This window comes from Leptonotus elevatus, chromosome 3 (genome assembly GCF_054856555.1).
Source record: "Leptonotus elevatus isolate MCC_2025b chromosome 3, RoL_Lele_1.0, whole genome shotgun sequence".
In the NCBI taxonomy this organism is placed as follows: Eukaryota; Metazoa; Chordata; class Actinopteri; order Syngnathiformes; family Syngnathidae; genus Leptonotus; species Leptonotus elevatus.
In genome coordinates this window covers 29,080,176-29,087,030 of record NC_141241.1, presented here as the reverse complement: position 1 = coordinate 29,087,030, position 6,855 = coordinate 29,080,176, and the positions used below count along the sequence as shown (strand labels likewise).

General features: G+C 37.1%; 1 protein-coding gene across 1 annotated transcript in view; it reads left to right on the top strand.

The window, feature by feature from the left end:
- The first annotated feature begins 5,009 nt into the window (after positions 1-5,009).
- The window catches only part of LOC147178123 (uncharacterized), an 8,202-nt gene continuing 6,356 nt past the window's right edge, over positions 5,010-6,855 (top strand). The window contains exon 1 of the mRNA XM_086071436.1: positions 5,010-6,855. This exon is cut by the window's right edge and continues 605 nt beyond it. The gene's annotated coding sequence lies outside the window, so the exon portion shown is untranslated.

Here is a 6,855-nt window from a genome sequence, read left to right as displayed (position 1 = left end):
TCCACAGCGACATCTGGTGGCCAATTGTAAAATATCACAATCAAACAGTAGATTAGATAAGTGTTGCCAGCACTCATATGCAATTTGACATTTTATCATTTAGGGTGATGAATCCGCAGCCAGGGCAACTTATAGTATACTAAAGTAAAGTAAAGTATACTTAGGATTTAAGACATTTTTATATAGTGCAATGGTAGGATTTTATTTGATTTTTAGAAAAGGGATATGTTCACTTGCTGAAACAATTTGACATTTGGAGGCGTAATGGAACGAGAAAGGCAGCAGTCATGTGATTCTGGGACAGATTTAGGAACGCGTTTCTAATCACAAGTTCCGCCTGGGTTTCGGTATATACTGTTGGTAGATGCTTTTTCCTCCGCGTGGTTGTTTAATTTCGGGTAGTGAGAATGTTGGTTATCTGAATACAGGCTGGAGACGATGAACAGTTCCTTTAAAGCTTTTATTTCTACAGAATATTCCGGGCACAAATGAGTTACAGACAATAGCTGTAGCTTCTCACAAGTGCGAAGTTACGGGGGACTTACAACATTCTTATACTCTCTTGAAGGGCGGTACCACAAAGTTTCCAGTAAACAGTTCAACAAAGTTAACCGGACTTGCAGAGATACACGATAACACTCACAAGGACATATCCGGCCACAGAACAGAGCTCAACTGAGGAAAGGAGGAAGTTATACAGTCATGACTAAATCTGGGCAGAAGACACACTTCAATACCTAAACACAGTTTTGACTTTGCCATCATTAGAAATCGCATTGGTCTTTCTCCCTGCCTCCTGCTTTTGCTTCACCGCACTTGGGTTCACCATCCCTTAACCACACTTTGCAATTGTAACACATGTAAGACACAATTGAAAAAGAGTTGCACAACTGCTGAATTGGTAAGCTGAAACAATGAATCAAACTTTATTTATACTTTTCACACTACTGCAAACTACAAAATAACTCAAAGTGCTTTACATTTTTGCAATAAATGACAAAAAGACCAGAGGCTGGCTTCAGACGTTTTCGTAAGAAAACACTATCTCGTGGAGCTGTCTGCAAGAGGACCAGATCACAGGACACAGCTGCAACCTTGCTGCAGGCGACTGCATACACAGTGACTTGGGACCCATAAGGCAAACCACAGCCCCCCACCACAGATCCCGGAGCAGAGGGCGCACTCTGAGACAACACGGAAAGTAAACTACTGCTTAAATAAAGATTTCCTGACTTTTACAATGAGTAACTAAGTGGCACTGGAGGCAATGTTTGGAAGTGTCTTACCATAGGGCACAACAACACATGACATGGAGCAGGACGGCAGACCCTTCAGTTGCTGGACGACACCTCTATCTCCTGAGCCAGAACTGCCACTATTCGTTGTAGTATTAGATTTAGCTGTTGTTTTTAATATATGGAGAATGTCAAGTGCAAGATAAAAACGTTACGAAGTATTGTGGTTATACATGAGCCTTGAACGCTCACATATTATATTAACTCATTCAAACCCAAATACCTATAAATATGTTTTTAATACTTTGTCCTGCACTCCCAAAAACGTATTTATACAGTTTATTTTATTTTATTTTAGAGCATGCAGAAGGCTTTGTTACAGCTTCTGACCTGAAGCTTATAGCAATGGTAGACTGTGTGCTCCAAGCAGACCAAGAGAAGCTTAACTACGCTTTTTATCTCCAGTAGACTTAACTCATTCAAACTCAAAAACGTATAAATGTTTTTTAATACTTTGTCCTTCACTCCCGAAAACTTACTTATACGTTTTTTATGCTAGAGCATACAGAAAGCTTTGATGCAGCTTCTGACCTGAAGAGGTCGCTTAAAGCAGTGGTAGTTATTACAAAAACGGCCAGCAGGTGGCAGCAGAGTACAAGAGATCAGCCAGGGCCATGTTGCAACCAGCTCTTTTTGGTAGTGTTTTCAATAGGTTTGTGAATAATGATGAAACTTAGCTATATTCTAATGCTAATTGCTGCAAAACGAAAACAAATATAAATATACTTTTTTTTCCATATAAAAGAAGAGATTCGTATCTTTCTTTTGGTAGGTTCCATGTTTTTATAGCAATAGAACACAATATTCTGTGGTCTTGCAAAATCAGTTGGTTGATTCAGTGAAAATGGCTGAGGGTGAAAGAGTTAACTTAATAAATGTGACCTTTTTTAAATGTAATAGGCCCATAACCTAATAACTAACCAATAACGTAATACAAGTCATGAACCTATGTTTTTATAGCAATAGAACAGAATATTCTGTGGACCTTGCAAATTCAGTTAAAATCCAGTGAAATAGCAAAGGTCGTTGCTTCAGTGAAAATGGCTGGGAGTGAATGAAATAATTGAAATAATTTTAATGAAACGCAAAGACAATCTAACTATAATTATAGTTTGTTTTATAACCATAAGTTTTAGAGTCAATTTGTTTTCTTTTGTTTTAAATAATTTTCATTTTATTTCATTAATGATTTTATTATTATTATCTTTTTATTTATTTATTGTATTTCCTTAACTACAATACCCTTGTTTGTTACAAGAGCTGGACTAGTGATAGTATATTAGTTGAGCAGCAGTGTGCACCCATGTTGACCTAATGGCCCCTGGTTTGATGTGGTCCGATGCAATTCATCTGAGATTTCTACAATGAGGAAAAAAACATTCAACAGAAAACCTCTCTTGTATGACTGTGGCATGTGGAATATTGGTCCACTCATTTACAATGGCAGGAATCAGAACTTGCTGTTATTCTCATCAAGCCAGCGCATCAAAAGCACAAAGAACTACTCGCCAAACCACTGCTGTCAATACACCGCAGCCTTCCATCTGCCTCGTATTGGAGTAAAACGCAAATGCAGTAGTAAAAGCTGAGGTGAAAGGAGTTCAGTTGAACTAACCCACAATGTCCACATTCTGTCTACAACTTCAAACAAGTTGGCTACTGTACAAATTTTAATTAAAATTCATGGTCACATTATGCTATATAAAACATAGTAATAATAAATGATAACTTCTGTAAGGAAATGTGTAACAGTACAAATTTTATGGAGTTAAATGTAAACTGTTTGCAGACATCTTTGCAACATTCTGTGTTGGGAAACTTAATTTTCTACACAAACTACTTCAAAGTTCAGCTCATAAATTTAAAAATGAACTAGTTCAGTTCATAGTTCAAGCTTTCTGTCGGCCAAAACTAAACGGCCAGATTTATTTTGTAAATACGATGTCAGAAATGATCATTTAATCACTTGACTTCGGCATCTGTCAGTCACGATGAGTCTCGATGTGATGCGAGTTGGAGGTTGTGGGTTCAATCCCCCACCGTTGTAACCATGTTGAGTATTTATATAGGATTGACCATGTAGTAAATGCACATTTGCAAGGGAAGCATTATAAAGCTAAATATGTTGACTCATATGCGCCCAAAAATGTATACATACGTTCAATTTTATATGTTTTAAGTGCCCAAAATACGTATGTATTTTATGCTAGAGCATACAGAAGGCTTTGATGCAGCCTCTGAACTCCAAAGAACGGTTGAAGCAATGAAAGTAATTACAAAAACGGCCAGCAGGTGGCCGCAGAGCAAAAGAGATCAACCAGGGGCCATGATGAAAAAAAACTAATTACTCACATTTCTAAATAGATTTGTTAATAATAATGAAACTTAGCTATATTCTAATGCTAATTGCTGCAAAACGGAAACAGATAAAAATATCATTTTTTTCCCTGATGAAAGAAGGTAGGTTCCAGTCAGTAGCAATAGAACACAATATTCTGTTGGCCTTGCAAAATCAGTCAAAATCCAGTAAAACAGCCGGGAGTGAAGGGGGTTGCTTCAGTGAAAATGGCTGCGAGTGAATGAGTAAAGTGCCACACACACTCGCATAACATAATTTGACTGTTCAAATATCTCAAATACATAATAATGAACATGACAAAAATGTTTGCATTAAAAATATATATTTTTAATACCTTATGTTCTCTTTAAAATAAAACATTTTAAAACAAGGACAGTCTAATGTGGTCTTATTACATTAAAAATTCTAGTTTGTTTATTTCACAATGTCACACAAGTCATAAATGCACTTCACATCTGTGCGATCATCAGAGTGTTCTCATAACGGATATATACCATTTGAGTTTTACATTGTGAAAAAGGATGCCCCAAAAAAGCAATAAGCTTATTAACCGGGATTGCAAGACACCACCACCCTGGGCATAATTTAATTCACGTGGCTAAGTGCAGTTCATTAAATAAAGACTGTCACTATTACATTGTGCATGCGTTTTGATGTAAATTGATTTCAGCAAGCTTTAGAAGACCATACCTAAGAAAAAGTACGGTGGCCCTGAAGTGCAAAACGCGAAAACAAAAAAGTGAACACGACCAAAAAACACAAACACAAACACAATAACAAGAAACAAAACACTAGAGCAGGGGTGGCCAAGTTTGGTCCTCGTGTCCACTAACACACCTGATTCTTGATTAGGATCGTTATCAGGCTTCTGCAAAGCTTGCTGATGAACTGATCATTAGATTCAGCTGCGCTGAAGGAGGGAGACATGGAAAACAGGCTGGATAGTAGCTCTCGAGGACCGAACATGCACTAGAGCAAATTTTAAAAAATCACAAAAAAAGGTAATGCAAACACAAAAAAGTAATCACAAACACAAATAAATAAACAACACAAAAAACTAAATGAAATGTGTTTTGGGGTTTTGTGTTAGAGTTTTTTCAATTTGTTTGCGATTACTTTTTTGTTTCGCTTTTTTTTTTTGTGATTACTTTTTTGTTTTTCGTTAAATTTTTTGTGTTTATGTTTTTTGATTTGTAATTGCGATTACGGTCTTGTGTTTCCTTTACCTTTTTTGTTTTTGTGATGTTTTTTATTAGATTTTTTTTGCTCTAGAGCTTTGTTTCTTGTTTGTGTGTGTGTGTGTGTGTGTGTGTGTGTGTGTGTGTGTGTGTTTGCCTTTGTGCATTATGAGGACATGTCACCTGAATACACGCAACACTGCGAGGACATTTTGAATTATGAGGACACAGCCCATGTCCTCATAATTCATTCAATGCAGAAGTGCTTCTAGGGCTGTAGAAGGCTTAAATCCAAAGTTTTAGCCAATGTCCTTGTAAACCATAATTACATGAATTTGTGTATTTTTGTGTATTTGATGACGCCCCCTGTAGGAAGGTCCTCGTAATGCACCACTTCATGAATTATTCACACCAGTGTATATTTCACAGCATTTGATTGGCTGACCGTCACCTGTCCCCACAATTACGCACATGTCCCCATAATTCCGTTTTTTCTCAAAATGCTGTGTATTGTGAATGTTTGTCTGTAGACGCAGAGCCTTTTTTTTTTTTGCAGCCACCAATTCCTAAGTAGATAAATTAAATAATGAAATACACTATGACATTTAATTATATATTTCAGCATTTAATTCTTGCAGTGGTTGTTTATTTGAAAATATACAATGGTTAACAGCTGTTTATCACATCACTTTGAACAGCTGGAGGCAGAGACAGAGAAACTGTCAGTGCCGTATATTGATTCATCATTTAACATCCCACCCTGCCTTTACAATGTAACATCTTTCTGTACACCAGTGGCCAAATGTTTTGAGAATGACATTGATTTTCTAAAAATCTCCAGTGCTGACTTATTATTATTGTTTTTTTATGATGGCAATTTGCATGTACTCCAGAATGTTATAGTGATTAGATGAATTGCAAAGTCCCTATTTGCCATGAAAATTAAAGTAATTTCCTTTAGTGACCTTACAAACTTTAAGTGAAGAAGGCTTCAGGGCACCCAAGAAAATCCAGCAAATGCCAGGACTATCTCCCAAAGTTGATTCAGCTGCGGGATAAGGACATCACCACCAGTGTAGAGCTTGCTCAGGAATGGCAGTAAGCAGGTATGAGTGCATCTACACCCATGGTGAGGGAGTAAGACTTTTGGAGGATGGCCTGGTGTGACCAGTGAAAAGGGGATTCCATAAATACAGACCAAAATAAGAAAAAAAGAGTTGAAGTTATTTTCTCTGATTAACCCCCTTTCCAAATGTTTGGGGCATCCGGAAAAATGCTTGTCTGGAGAAGAAAAGGTGAGCGCTACCATCAGTCCTGCTTCATGCCAAAAGGAAAGCATCATGTGACCATTCATTTGCAGGGTTGCTTCTCAGCCAAGGAATTGGGCTCGCTCACAATTTTGCCAAAAAACACATGCATCCATTACTAAAGTATAGTACTAAAACATCCTCGGACAGCAACTGTATGACAGCAGCAAGGTTATTTTATTTACTAAAGCAAAAAAACATTTTCGTTAATGAAAAAAAAAACCTTTTTAAAAAACTGAAACTGAAATCACATTTTATGATTACAAAATGATCTATAATTCTAGCAATAATATCCTTTGTTTTCGTCTGTGGTAATTCATTTAATATATGAGCCTTTGGGGTTCATTTTAAATGTGATCTATTTTTTTTTATTGACACTGTAAATCATAGAACAATAGCCACTCTTATCAACAAAGTTCATAATCCAACGACTGAACCAATTTGTTGATTTGAACGGGATTTATTATATTGCCCTGAGTACGGAAGTGACGTCATCTAGCAGCCCCGATAGAGAACCGCCCCCGGCTCTATTTACTTCACGAGATGTGATGGCGTGTAGCTGTGCTAATGAGGTAGGTTTGAAGCTCGAATTTTTCCTGTTGTTGTTGGTCGCTTGTGTACATTGCTCCCTCTTTCGCGAAAATGATTTATAATGCAAGTCCAGTGTAAGTGCAGCTAAGCTTACGTTAGCATACCTAACCATCTGTTGATTATGA